Below are 15,494 nucleotides of genomic sequence, written 5' to 3'. Positions count from 1 at the left end.
AGATGCAGCTTTCAGCATCTTCTCCCGCCACTTGCGCTGGCCTAACAGACACTAGAGGTCCAGTAGGACCTCTACTGTCTGTCTCCTCCCTGGCGGCGGTCATTTTTGGATGGCCGTTTTCTGACTCTGTAGCCCCCAAGCCATGGTGAGTCATCCCTTTTTCACCCCCTGCATTCCAGCACCTGGTGCACGTGCACCTCTAGCCCCTCCCCTAGTTGCGGCCCTGCCCCCCCCCACACACACACACACATACATGCCCTCTTTCCTGCTCTATCCTTACAGCTCCAAACACTACCCCCATCCATGGCACTCCCAACCCCCACCCCCCAAACAGGTCCCCTTTCCAGCTCTCTCTTCACAGCTCCAAACACTCCTCCCCCCATCTGCAGCACCCCCTCCCCCACACAGGTCTCCTTTCTTGCTTTCGCCTCACAGCTCCAAACACTCCCCCCTATATTATATATATATATATTAGATATAACATGACCCGCTCCATCCAGTACAATCATAAATTGGGTGGGAAGTCCAGGAGCAGAGCATTTTGTAACGGGTGGAATGGGACATGTTGGAGGGTAGGGAACCTAGGGACATATAATATATTATTGTATATCGCCCAACCCTCCACACACCCCGCCCCCTCAACAGACCCACTCCCATTAGGGCTGCTACCAGAAATTTTCCAGGCTGATTTTCCATCCATCTGCCCCTGGGGCCGGTGGCAGCAGGTCCTAGCCGCAGCCACCGCCCCATATTCCTGACCTACAACCCCACCTTTTCTTCACACACTGCTCGGTAAAGGACTGCCTGTCACTGAGACTCAATGACAGGCAGCCCAGGTAGCTTATACCGAGCAGTGTGTGACAGTGAGAGCTCCGCTGTGATACCAATGCAGTGCCCGTTCCCAGCATTCCTCCCCTGCTCTCTCCTCCCCTCTTCTAGAAGCCAGGTGCCGGGCTCCCAGTTTACAATGTGAGCGTTGTATGTACAGTACAGTTATGCAAAGTTGCAACTATATATGAATATATATAGATTTTCTCCATTTCAAATTTATGCTCTCAACATACAGTGCTGCCCTTTCCCTTTCTAAACAGTCATATTTCAAGCACCTCATCTCCTCCCAGTCCTCTGATCCCCAGCATCTCTTCACCAACCTGAACTCCCTCCTCTGCCCACCCCCTCCTCGCCTTCCCTCCTTGCTCTCTGCCCTTGACTTTGCTACCTACTATACATCTAAAATTAACTCCATACATCAGGATATAATTTCCCACTAGTCCCCCCAACACTACACCTCCTCCTTTCCCAGATCACCCCTCCCCTTCCATTTTACCTACACTGACATCCTTCTCCCCTGTATCGGGAGTGGAAGTCATGACCCTTATCCAGTACTCCCCCTTTTCCACCTCCCCCCTTGACCCTATCCCTTCATGTCTCCTCCGCTACCTCTCTCCTTGTGTCTGTTCCCATCTTGCCCACCTCCTCAATCTCTCCCTCTCTTCTGGCACTGTTCCTTCTTCATTCAAATATGCCCTTGTCTCCCCCATTCTCAAAAACCTACACTTGATCCAAACACTCTCGACAACTACCGACCCATCTCTCTCCTTCCTTATGCATCCAAACTCCTTGAGCATATTGTTTACAACCGCCTTACCACCTTTCTTTCCTCCAACTCCCTCCTTGACCCCTTTCAGTCTGGGTTCCGTTCTCTCCACTCCACTGAAACTGCCCTCACTAAAGTCAGCAACGACCTCCTTGCTGCCAAATCCAAAGGCCACTACTCTCTGCTTATTCTCCTTGACCTTTCTGCTGCTTTTGACACTGTGAACCACCCTATCCTGCTGCAAATCCTTCACTCCCTTGGTCTACGTGAAACCACTCTCTCCTGATTGTCCTCCTACCTCTCTGACCGATCCTTCTTTGTCTCCTTTCATGGCTTATCTTCTCCCCCACATCCTCTCACAGTAGGTGTTCCCCAAGGTTCTGTTCTCGGACCACCATTTTTCTCCCTCTATACATCCTCTCTAGGTGAACTCATCAGCTCTTTTGACCTCCATTATCATCTCTATGCTGATGATACTCAGTTTACCTTTCCTCCCCTGAAATCTCTCCCTCTCTGCTCACTCGTATCTCCAACTGTCTCTCTGCTACCTCTTCCTGGATGTCCCAGTGATTTCTTAAACTTAATATGTCTAAGACTGAGATGATCATCTTCCCACCCTCCCACATAACCTCACTTCCCACTATTTATTTATCAATTGATGGCACAACTATCTCCTCTAGCCACAAAGCGCGCTGTGTTGGAGTTACCCTGGACTCATCCCTCTCCTTCAAACCACATATCCAGAACCTCTCACAGTCCTGTCATTTCCATCTCAAAAATATTTCCAGGATCAGACCCTTTCTCAGCCTGGATGCTACTAAGTCCTTAATACACTCACTGGTCATCGCCAGACTTTATTACTGAAACCTCCTCCTATCTTGCCTCCCCATCTCCCATCTCTCTCCTCTCCAGTCTGTCCTCAATGCTGCCGCTCGACTCATCTTTCTCTCCAAATGCTCTACATCTGCCTCCCCTCTCTTACAAGCCCTCCACTGGCTCCCCTTCCCCTTCAAAACCCAATTTAAGGTGTTCACACTCGCTTACAAAGCCCTCACACACTCCTCTCCCATTTACATCTCTGACCTCATCTCCCTTCACTCTCCTGTTCGCCATCTTCCTTCAACAAATGCACGCCGCCTCTCCTGCCAACTGATTACTTCCTCCCACTCCTGCCTCCAAGACTTTACCCGTGCTGCTCCCCACCTTTGGAACTCTCTCCCTCTCCCCATCAGACTCTCCACCTCTCTACAATCCTTCAAACGGGCTCTCAAGACTCACTACTTCATCAATGCTTTCCAGCTCTCATCCTAACTTGCTGCTACATGCTCCCTCCTCCCTGTCTTCCCCATCTGTATTATGCCTGTATGTCTGCCCCTCCCCTTGAGAATGTAAGCACTTGTGAGCAGGGCCCTCTACCCTCTTGTGCTTCTCCTTACTTTATTTTCATCTACTTCTTACCCACCATTAGGACACCTAACACTTGGTTGCCTATGCTCTATTGCTTATTTGGGTGTTATGGCCACCAATGTATCAATGTATATTATCCATGTCCTTGTCCTGCATTGTATTGTATAGTATTGTATTGTACTGTAAGTCACTTTTTTAGTTATGTACTTTGTAAGGTGCTGCAGAACACTTGTGGTGCCAATTAAATAAAATAATATAATAATAATAATAATAATAATAATAATAATAATAATAATAATAATAATAATGTACCTATGGATAATATGAGTGTACAGTATGTGTGCATATGGGGCATTACAGTGTGGCATAATGTGTAAGGGGCATTACAGTGTGGCATAATGTATAAGGGGCATTACTGCGTGTGGCATAATGTGTTATAAAGGGCATTACTGCATGTGGCATAATGTTTTATAAAGGGCCATACTGCGCGTCGTAAAAGATGGATTTTTGCATCTGCATGGGCATAACTGCGCAAAAATGTAATTGGTATATGCATGTAACTTGTCCTTTTGTTGACTTGGTTGTAATGTTACTCGTGTGTGAAGGGTGACAAGCCTTTGAATCTAGGGCCTGATTCAGAGCCGGACGCAATTAGCGCTCGCTCGTCCAGAAAATAGGGGTTTCTATTCAAATGAACCGTTCACTCTTTGCGGTCTGTTCACGCCTCTAGGTCTGAATGAGCGAACAAAACTTGTGGTCGTTTTTAGGAAAAATACACCCCCTGGCCGCTCGCATCCTACGTCATGTCCGCTATTTATTAGATTAATCGAGTACATCTACCAGCGTATGAACTGCTCGCAATTCTTGTGGTTGGTTTTTGCTACCACAATCTTGCGAGCAGTTCTGGCTATAAAATAAGCCAGTGACGTGGTCAATGATGCTGCTGTTTTAATTATGCACACCCTTAAAACGCCCGTTTTGACCTTTAAGCACGCCTGCGTTCGGATCTCCACTCCCCGTTTTCAAGCACCTTCCCCTGTTACAACCCACATACGCCTCATTCTGTCACTCAAAGTAGCAGGCATTCGCTATATAGCGAACAAAGATTTTCGGCCGCACTGACTGGTTTGCGCATGCGTATTATAAACCGTACGCATGCGCAGAAGTGCGAACATCGCTCGGAACGAGCGTACTGCCACTTTCGAGCGGCTCTGAATCAGGCCCCTAGAGTGAAGACAGGTTGGGAAGTTCTGCATTCCTGCTTCAGTTATAATTGTGTCAACGTGTTGTGATGACTTGGGGTATTTAGCTCAGTAGATGGGTGCCAGTAGTGCAGTGTTTAGTGCTCAAATGAGGACCCATGCAGCTTTTCCAGGTAAAATTAATGGAAATGGTACTTTAATGTCAACATAATCGGGAAACAAAAATAACAAACACCTAGCCCAATCAGGGCAACTAACTCACTTCTTCAACCCTCTCTACCGTGGGTGCAGCTAATCTAGTAACAAAGTCTCTCACAGTCTCTGTGCCTTCCCTGTATCCTTCAGGTATACAGTCGGCCCTGGCTTTCTCAACCTGCAGCCCAGCTGCCTCAATGTTACTCAGTCTGAGAGTTTGTGGTCCCCACTTTCCTCCTGCAAAGCCTGGACACAGGCATTCTGGCCCCCAATGGCTCGCTTAGCTTCACTGGGCTCTCTGCTGCCACAATCCCACATGGACTGTTTCCCACAGCAGCCTGACTGGTCTGCCTCCTTATCAGCCCACTCCTGAGCTCTATCCACAAGGCAGCCCTTACACAACTTCCCAGAATCCTTTTCTTCTCTGTGTGGGCAGATCTCTCCTGCCCCACACAGAATCTGCTGCTCACCAGTGCCATCTCTGGTGATACTGCCACATAGCCCCCTCCCCAGCTTGAAACCCCTGGGTTCAGCAACATGGGATGAGGCATTCTCATGACGAAGTCCCTCTTCATTATTCTCTGAACCATCCACCGGATCCAAGATCATCCCAACTCTGGTCATTTCTGGGGGTCGCATCCTCCAAGTTCCCTTAGAGTAATTTTTCTCCTTACTTTTTTCCTAACTTTATGGTACCAATGGTGGTACTTGCTTTCTTTATGCAGTACTTGAGGCTCACCCTTGGGTACTGCAACAGGCATTAAGAACTTGAAGTAACGTTTTCCAAAGCGACATACTTCATTTTTACTCTTGCCACTTAAGCCTATTAAAGGCACATCTTTAACCTTCAGCCTTAAAGCCCTGTATTGGCTACTGGCATATTTCACTGATGGCCCTTTGAAAGAAGAGGAGCTAACATTATCCTGAGAGTCACCAGCATCACAACTTCCGGACCTTGGCTTTATGTCAACCGACAATGTACTGGCACAGTCACCCTCAGATTCTGGACTCCCGTGTCCACGTAGGATACTTGAATATTTACTCCATTGATCCACATAATTTATCTCACTGCTTTGATGGCTATCTGCCACTTCATTAAGGCATAGATCTCTTGGATTTTCTTGTGCTCCCAATTTTTGAGCCTTGAAAATATAATGAACAATTTCAACATGTTCCACCAGCACAGGTTGAAGTTCACTCTCCACAGAGGTCTTTATTTTCCAGTTCACTTTAGCTGGACTACTTGCTTCAAGCTTTATCATGTGAGACCACTCCACTTCCTCATAGACAAATCCAGCAGCACTGCAAATTACATCCTGCTTGCATGAAGGCATTGTTTCACATACATGAGTATGATTCTTTACGAGACTCCCAGAATTAACTTTCTCCAAGGTTCTGCTTTGCCCTGCAAAACTGTGTGATAGAGTCACCTTCTCACCACATTGAACACTCGGGAACAAGAGAGTCTCATCCTTTGAAGCCATCACTATCTCCATAGACTTCTGTACATCCTGTACCTTTGCTTCACAGGTCATGCGATCACCATCTGTATACGTCAGTTCTTTATTATCAACTTTGGACACAGTTTTGCAATCTGGACCTGTGCCCCTTTTGGAGGACTTCATACCCTCAGCTATCACTGCAAGCTTGGAACACAAATGGTGCAACAAAACCAAAAAAGCGCTCCCCACTCAACATGTATACAGATGGGACACCAATGTGTTTTCACACAAAAATATGGACAATAATCACCAAATGCAATGGAGCTTAGTAACTCCAAATCCTGTCTCCACTATTAGGCCTCTATGTTGAGGTTCTATTCAATTTCCCTTAGGACAATGCTGTATACATGGAGGGATATAAAAGAGAGTGCAATAATAGTGCAGTAAATCTCAAAAAACGATAGTTTTAATAACAGGTTTGCACTTACAATAAATAAATGTATAAAAGGCATATAACAATTTCCATATGCAAGACTGCGCCCAGGCCCCGTCCACGTGTCGACAGCAAACCCAGATGTAACTGGGAAACAGTGGTACCGCCACGCCGGATACAGCAATCCACTAGGATGAAGTCCACATAGACAGGCTGCAAAGGCTGCAATAAGTCCAAAGGATGAGCCCCGCTTAACGCGTTTCGAACAACAAAAGGTCCTTCGTAAGAAGCGTGGCATGCTCATCCAGTTTCTACTTTAAATACCCTATAAACAATTAACTCACGTGGTTCCACTTAGCGCACGCCGGCGTCTATCAGGAAACATATTCGTGCGTGTAGACCCGGACACCGGAAGTCACTAGCCCGAGTGCGTTCCACCGCACCCGGAAGTCCTGCGTTCCAACAGTCTAATCCACGTGGTTCCACTTGCCGCAAAACGTGCTTGCAAACATAGGAGCCGGAAGTCACTGACCCAAGTGCGTTCCACCGCACCCGGAAGTCCTGCATTCCAAAGGTATCCAACTCCAGTCCTCCACAATTAGGGGAATCAAATGAATAAAATCTTTATTGTTCTTAAACATCGTTGGTTTGTCCTCATTAATAAGTCCACACAAGATTATACCACATGAAAAACAAAAATACAAGAATAAATATAATACATATAATAGCACCAAAATGAATAAGTGCAAATGTACAAATTGTAGCAGCAGATAAATGACAATAGGTGCAAAAAAGTGATTTTTATATAGCAGCAAATATACAAGATAGAGGTCAATATCTCTCCATTAAAAATATAAATAAATAAATTAAGTTAAGAAACATTTGAGTTCGAAATCTCCATTCAGCCCCTTGGGCACAAGGGTCCCTAATTGGTAAATCCACCTCATTTCGGCTTGTGAAAGCCTCTTTTCAATATCTCTTGTTTTCCATCTGGGGAGTATCTGTTGAATACCTAAAAACCGTTTTAAATAGCACTCTTTACTATTATGATAATTTTTAAAGTGTGCAGTGACTGTGGACCTCATTCAGAGTCGGTGGAAGCGGCTGCACGGTCGTACGCCACCGATGTTCGCTATACTTCGCATACGTAAAGTTCGCAATGCGCGTGCGCAAACTAGCCGCTACGATCAGAAATTTGTCTCTCCTTGAACACAGCCAGGTCGGTAGTTTGAGTGACAGAATGAGGTGTTTGTGGGTGGTAACAGGGGAAGGTGCTTGAAAACGGGGGAGTGGAGATCCGAACGCAGGCGTGCCTAATTATGCGAACAGCGTTTTATGGGAGTGCATACGGTTTATGGGAGTGCATAATTAACAAAGTAGCGTCATGGCACATGTGACATGGGAGGTTTTTACACTGACATGATCGTAGAGCTTAAGAGAGGGTATGGTCAACCTTAAGCTCTACGACCAGTTCCAATGGTTCCCGATGGTCTAATTGGTAAATCCACCTCATTTCGGCTTGTGAAAGCCTCTTTTCAATAGCTCTTGTTTTCCATCTGGGGAGTATCTGTTGAATACCTAAAAACCGTTTTAAATGGCACTCTTTACTAGTATGATAATTTTTAAAGTGTGCAGAGACTGTGGACCTTATTCAGAGTCGGTCGAAGCGGCTGCACGGTCGTATGCCACCGATGTTTGCTATACTTCGCATGCGTAAAGTTCGCAATGCGCGTGCGCAAACTAGCCGCTACGATCAGAAATTTGTCTCTCCTTGAACACAGCCAGGTCGGTAGTTTGAGTGACAGAATGAGGTGTTTGTGGGTGGTAACAGGGGAAGGTGCTTGAAAACGTTGGAGTGGAGATCCGAATGCAGGCGTGCCTAACTATGCGAACTGCGTTTTATGGGAGTGCATACGGTTTATGGGAGTGCATAATTAACAAAGTAGCGTCATGGCACATGTGACATGGGAGGTTTTTATACTGACATGATCGTAGAGCTTAAGAGAGGGTATGGTCAACCTTAAGCTCTACGACCAGTTGCGATGGTTCCCGATGGTCTCGATTAATCCTTATATGCCCGGAGATGACGTGCAATGCGTACGAGAAGGGGGCGTATTTTTTTTAATTCCGGCCGCTTCCTCCCCTTGGTCGGCCAGCTACCGATCCGAACTTAGGGACGCAACTTGCGAGGGAATCATTTGAATATCCGGCCCCTTTTCCCGTACGACCGTGCGGCTGCTTCGACCGACTCTGAATGAGGTCCTGTTTGTGTAATTAAACCTTTACGGATATTATAGATATGTTCAGATAATCTCGTCTTGAGGTTTCTACTGGTTTTGCCTATATACACTAAACCACAAGCACACTCCAGGAGATATATCACATTCCTGGAGTTGCATGTGATAAATTCCCTTATGGGATATTTATTACCCTACACCTCAAATTCTATGACCTTCTGATCATAAGACTTAATTGTTTTACACATTAAACAGTCACCGCATCGATAAAAGCCCTTAGATCTTACACTTTGTCTTGTTTCAGTATCTAAACTGCTTCTAACAAGCTAGTCTTTAAGGGCAGGCACCTTCCTATATATATAAAATGCGGCTTCTCTGGTATACCTGGACCTATAATTGGGTCTTGCTGTAATAATTTCCAATTTTTCTATTTCTTTAAAGGATCTATTATACTGAGTAATAAAGGCCCACTTACATTTTTCATCAGTATCATTCCCTCTAATACTGGTTTTTAATAGATCTGTGCGATTAATTAAAGTCGTTTTTTTCTTTCGCTTTCAATAAGATTTCATTGGAATCCCTTCACTCGGAGAAGATCAGCCGTCTCATTAACTTGTTCCTCACAGATCTCAGGTTCCGTACAGCTTCTTTTGATCCTCAAAAACTGACTATAGGGGATCCCTTCAAGCCAAATTGAATGGTGTTGGCTTGTTCTTTCTATAAAACTATTAGAATCAGTTGTTTTTCTAAAGGTTTTGGTATTAATTACACCATTCTTTATATATATACAGAGATCCAAGATAGATACCTCTATAGTACTACAATTAAAAATCAATTTAATATTAAAACTATTGTCATTAAGATTATTACAAAATAATTTAAGGCGTGGAAAAGAAGATTCCCTTTAATTATTTTGTATTAATCTTAATGACAATAGTTTTAATATTAAATTGATTTTTAATTGCAGTACTATAGAGGTATCTTTCCTGGATCTATGAATATATATATATAAAGAATGGTGTAATTAATACCAAAACCTTTAGAAAAACAACTGATTCTAATAGTTTTATGGAAAGAACAAGCCAACACCATTCAAATTGGCTGGATGGGATCCCCTATAATCAATTCTATTACCATATAGTGTTCATATATTGTTGCTAGTATAATTCAGTGTGCTGAGGAACAATAGGGGGCTAAACCCCCCTCTCTTTTCTACTTGGTATGACCCCTCCCTTTCATGCACCTGAAAAAAGTACTACCAGATTGATTGAGCAGCTGCCATTTTTTTGTTTGTGGTTATGAGATGCATGAATGAGCCAGCATTAGCAGGGCATGCTGGTTCTAGTAGTGCTAGTTGGAGTTCCCACGGGTGACTCCCAGGTAAGCTGGCTCTCAATTCGGATGCATTTATGTATGTGCCTTTATCATGAGGCCTTACATTTGCCCAAAAATATATATGTGCCTTTATTATGAGGCTTTAATTGGCATACATTACATTTGGGGTGAGCGTTTGGGCGTAGGGCCCCCGAGGCTGCTCTGGTTGGGCCTCCTGAGGGCATCACCACTTAATACACATAGTTACTTTTCACATCACCTTTTTATGTTTGTTTATTATTCATGTAATTTTTCACATATATTTTAACCCCTTAACACTTAGGGCCTCATTTATCAACAAGTTTATAACTAAAACTAGTGATAAATATCACCTTTTATGATAAATGTTGCTCCAGCCAATCAGCTCCCAACTGTCAACTGTTAGAAAAATGACAGTTGGGAGCTGATTGGTTGGAGCACCATTTATCAGAAAAAGTGATATTTATCACTAGTTTTGAGTTATAAACGCGTTGATAAATGAAGCTGTTAGTAATTACTTGCACACTCAGTGGTCGAAGTGGGAATTCTGAAGTGGGGGTATGGAGGTAGTCTGTGCGCGCGCACAAAGAAAATGGGTGTGGCCATGCGTAACAAGCACATTGACACTCAAAATGGGGTCGTCAACATTTTCATTAATGTCTCATGTCACTCCTGCTCCTCTTCCTCTTTCCCTTAAACTTTATACTTCTTTAACCTTGCACTTTTCCGGTGAGACACACAGGGCTGGAGGGGTACACAGAGGAGGTGAGGGACACAGTGGTGATGGTGTACACATGGGAGGACAGCACACACATGGGGACAGTGAGGGAGGACAGCGCACACAGGGGGATAGTGAGGGAGGACAGTGCACACAGGGGACAGTGAGGGAGGACAGCGCACACATGGGGACAGTGAGGGAGGACAGCGCACACATGGGGACAGTGAGGGAGGACAGCGCACACATGGGGACAGTGAGGGAGGACAGCGCACACATGGGGACAGTGAGGGAGGACAGCGCACACATGGGGACAGTGAGGGAGGACAGCGCACACATGGGGACAGTGAGGGAGGACAGCGCACACATGGGGACAGTGAGGGGGGACAGTGCACACATGGGGACAGTGAGGGAGGACAGCGCACACATGGGGACAGTGAGGGGGACAGCGCACACATGGGGACAGTGAGGGAGGACAGCGCACACAGGGGGACAGTGAGGGAGGACAGCGCACACATGGGGACAGGGAGGGGGGACAGCGCACACATGGGGACAGGGAGGGGGGACAGCGCACACATGGGGACAGTGTGGGAGGACAGCGCACACAGGGGGACAGGGAGGGGGGACAGCGCACACATGGGGACAGTGAGGGAGGACAGCGCACACATGGGGACAGTGAGGGAGGACAGCGCACACATGGGGACAGGGAGGGGGGACAGCGCACACATGGGGACAGTGAGGGAGGACAGCGCACACAGGGGGACAGGGAGGGGGGACAGCGCACACATGGGGACAGTGAGGGAGGACAGCGCACACATGGGGACAAGGAGGGGGACAGCGCACATAGGGGGACAGGGAGGGAGGACAGCGCACACAGTGGGACAGTGAGGGAGGACAGCGCACACAGGGGGACAGGGAGGGAGGACAGCGCACACATTGGCACAGGGAGGGGGGACAGCGCACACATGGGGACAGGGAGTTGGGACAGCGCACACATGGGGACAGGGAGGGGGGACAGCGCACACATGGGGACAGTGAGGGAGGACAGTGCACACATGGGGACAGGGAGGGGGGACAGCACACACATGGGGACAGGGAGGGAGGACAGCGCACACAGTGGGACAGGGAGGGAGGACAGCGCACACAGGGGGACAGTGAGGGAGGACAGCGCACACAGGGAGACAGTGAGGGGGACAGCGCACACAGGGGGACAGGGAGGGGGGACAGTGCACACAGGGGGACAGGGAGGGGGGACAGCGCACACATGGGGACAGTGAGGGAGGACAGCACACACATGGGGACAGGGAGGGGGGACAGCACACACATGGGGACAGTGAGGGGGACAGCGCACACAGGGGGACAGTGAGGGAGGACAGCGCACACAGGGGGACAGGGAGGGGGGACAGCACACACATGGGGACAGTGAGGGAGGACAGCGCACACATGGGGACAGGGAGGGGGGACAGCACACACATGGGGACAGGGAGGGAGGACAGCGCACACAGTGGGACAGGGAGGGAGGACAGCGCACACAGGGGGACAGTGAGGGAGGACAGCGCACACAGGGAGACAGTGAGGGGGATAGCGCACATAGGGGGACAGGGAGGGAGGACATCGACCCGGTCCGAGCGCATCGGCGCTAACGACCGGGTTTAAATGACCCCCAGGGAGGTGGGACAGTGCACACATTGGGACAGGGAGGGGGGACAGTGCACACATGGGGACATGCAGAGGGGACAGTGCACACATGGGGACAGGCAGGGGGGACAGAACACACATGGGGACAGGGAGGGAGGACAGCGCACACATGGGGACAGGGAGGGGGGACAGCGCACACATGGGGACAGTGAGGGAGGGCAGCGCACACAGGGGGACAGTGAGGGAGGACAGCGCACACATGGGGACATGGAGGGGGGAAAGTGCACACATGGGGACAGGGAGGGGGGACAGTGCACACATGGGGACAGGGAGGGGGGACAGTGCACACATGGGGACAGGGAGGGGGGACAGTGTGCACATGGGGACAGTGAGGGAGGACAGCGCACACATGGGCACAGGGAGGGGGGACAGTGCACACATGGGGACAGGGAGGGGGGACAGTGCACACATGGGGACAGGGAGGGGGAACAGAACACACATGGGGACAGGGAGGGGCAACAGAACACACATGGGGACAGGCAGGGGGGACAGGACACACATGGGGACAGGGAGGGGAGACAGCGCACACATAGGGGGACAGGGAGTGGGGGACAGTACGCATTGGGGGACAGGGAGGGAGGACTGTATAAACCAGGGGCAAAAGGGAGTGAGAACAGTAAATATGTGAAATGTTTACAGTAAGCGATAGGCCCGGGATATACGTATATATAACTCACCTTTTTTTCTCCTCCTGTTGTGGCTGCTCCCAGCCACTCTCCCGCGGCCTCTCTCCGTCGTTCTGCTCCTCCTCAGAGTCCTTTGCTGCTCAGACGGGACCCACCTCCGGTTTCACTGCACAGGATTAGTTCCTGTTCTCACCAGCCACACTTCGTGATCCCGAAGCTATGGCCTCTGTGGTTCCGCTGCCCGACAGTACCTGCCCGGCAGGCATTGCACACAATGCAGCAGTGGCAGCAGCATGTGATGTCATACGTCACATGACGGGAAGAGCTGCAGGGGGCAGAGCAGAGCACCGAATGGCTCCTAGCTATGTAGCCAGGTGCCGTTGATCATGGCCTTGAGAGGCCACCTCGTTCTTTAAGGCCAGCTGTGACTGACCAGCCAGCACACTATAATGAGTCCAACAGACTCATTATTAGTACTTCTAATACCACGGGCTGCAGACACTGCAGTCCCTGAAAACTTGTAAAAAAAAAAAGTTTAGTGCTTGAAGTGCCGGTATGTCATACCGTTACATACCGGCACACTTCGAGCACTGTGCACACTTCTATACTTTACACTGCACTGTCACTCTTTTTCCATTTTTCGTGTGATGCCCTGGGGGGGTCCTGGGCTGGACGTTATTTTGGGGTGCTCTGCGCCCTGGACGTGAACCATTTAGTGTAGGGAATGCTAGTGACAGAGAAGCCTTGACGAGGCCTAGCAGTATCCCATGTATTTGCAAATGCATGCAACTAATATCTCTGAAATTCTATTACCATATAGTGTTCATATATTGTTGCTAGTATAATTCAGTGTGCTGAGGAACAATAGGGGGTTAAACCCCCCTTCCCTATATCCTCCAGGTATACAGTAGGCCCTGGCTTCCTCAGCCTGCAGCTCAGCTGCCTCAATGTCACACAGTCTGAGAGTTTCCTCCGGCAAGGTCTGGACACAGGCCTCCTGGCCCCAATGGCTCGCTTAGCTTCACTGGGCTCTCTGCTGCTACAATCCCACATGGACTGTTTCCCACAGCAGCCTGACTGGTCTGCCTCCTTATCAGCCCACACCTGAGCTCTATCCACAAGGCAGCCCTTATACAACTTCCCAGAATCCTTTTCTTCTCTGTGTGGGCGGATCTCTCCTGCCCCACACAGAATCTGCTGCTCACCAGTGCCATCTCTGGTGATACTGCCACAGTGTATATATTCACATAAGATAGATGACCCTGGAAATTACCAGCCATTTGATCAGGCTCTGATAAAATAAGTTGTTAATGTCTGTGGTTTCCTCACTTGAAGCAAAGATCAAAGAGTGGAGTTTGGTTATAACCCCACAGGGGGTCAGGCTTACAGGCCAAGGAGAGACAGACTGGCCAGCCAGGTGTCAAATATTTCCCCATGCCATCTGTAAGAAGTGTCCAGTTCTGTGGACACACGGCCTAATTCAGACCTGGTCACAAGCACTGAGTGCTCGCAACCAGGTCGATGTTTGCCCACTGGGCATGCGCACGATGGAGCCGGCTCCATCGTGCGCATACACAAGACCCGGCTAGCGACTGGCGCTCCGTCACTCCGGGTCTTACACCAAAGGGGGCGATGGTGATTGACAGCTCGCCCCATTTGGTAGGTGTGGCCGGGGGTGGCTTCACAAATGGAGGTGTTCCCAAGCGAACGCCTGCCATTTGTGGGCGGCCCCACTGACATCACAATTAATGTCAGTGGGAGAGCTTCTGGCTCTATTAGAGCCAGAAGCTCTCTGGGGCTTGCGGCCACGAGACCCTACCACAAGGGTCTCGTTGCAAGCCCGATGGTCGCGATGGTCTTGACCATCGTGACCATCAACCTGGCCGCTCGCTATAGCTGTGGGTGGTCACCCACAGCTATGCGAGAGGCCAGGAGGCCGAACAAAAAAACAAAAACGCCCTGATTCAGAGTTAGTGCTCTTTCAGAGCGTCCGTCTCTGAAACAGGCCCACAGGCCTAATCTCTGAGCTCCAAACAGGATGGAGTGAGCAATGATTAATTAAATGAACTAACCCCTGCTCAAGTGACCAAGAAACCGTGTGTTTCAGTCACCTAACTAATGGAAGGGTTAAACTACCCCAAGGGAGGCGAGTGACCCAGAGCTGCCTGGAGAAACATGCATAAAACTGTAACCGACATCTGGGTCAGTGTTCATTTCTGAGGGGCTATCATGTGGTACAGATTGAATCGGAGTTCGTCACTAGGTGATGCCCTGTCCCCCAAATCACTTAAAACAACGGTGTGGTTTTTTCTTCCCTTTAATTTTATTTCTGAAATTGTAAGTAACTTGTGTGCAACCTTTTATTTAATATTATTATAATCTTGTAACTCTTTGTAACTAATCTTTGAAGGTATTCTTAATTTAAAACATTAATTCTAATTCTGGAACTGTGTTTTTATGACCCAAGGCATAAACTTGGCCCACGTTAGCTATTGTTCTTAGTGTGTATGCAGGTGAGAGCAAAAGCTCACCTTATGCTGAAGCATTAAAGTTACTTTTGCTGGTGGCAGCTTTCAGGTATTTAACCAC

The sequence above is a fragment of the Taudactylus pleione genome, unplaced genomic scaffold (assembly GCF_031769625.1).
Source record: "Taudactylus pleione unplaced genomic scaffold, aTauple2 ptg000016l, whole genome shotgun sequence".
Taxonomy (NCBI): Eukaryota; Metazoa; Chordata; class Amphibia; order Anura; family Myobatrachidae; genus Taudactylus; species Taudactylus pleione.
The sequence above is the reverse complement of the archived record's forward strand: the minus strand, read 5'-3'. Positions refer to the sequence as shown.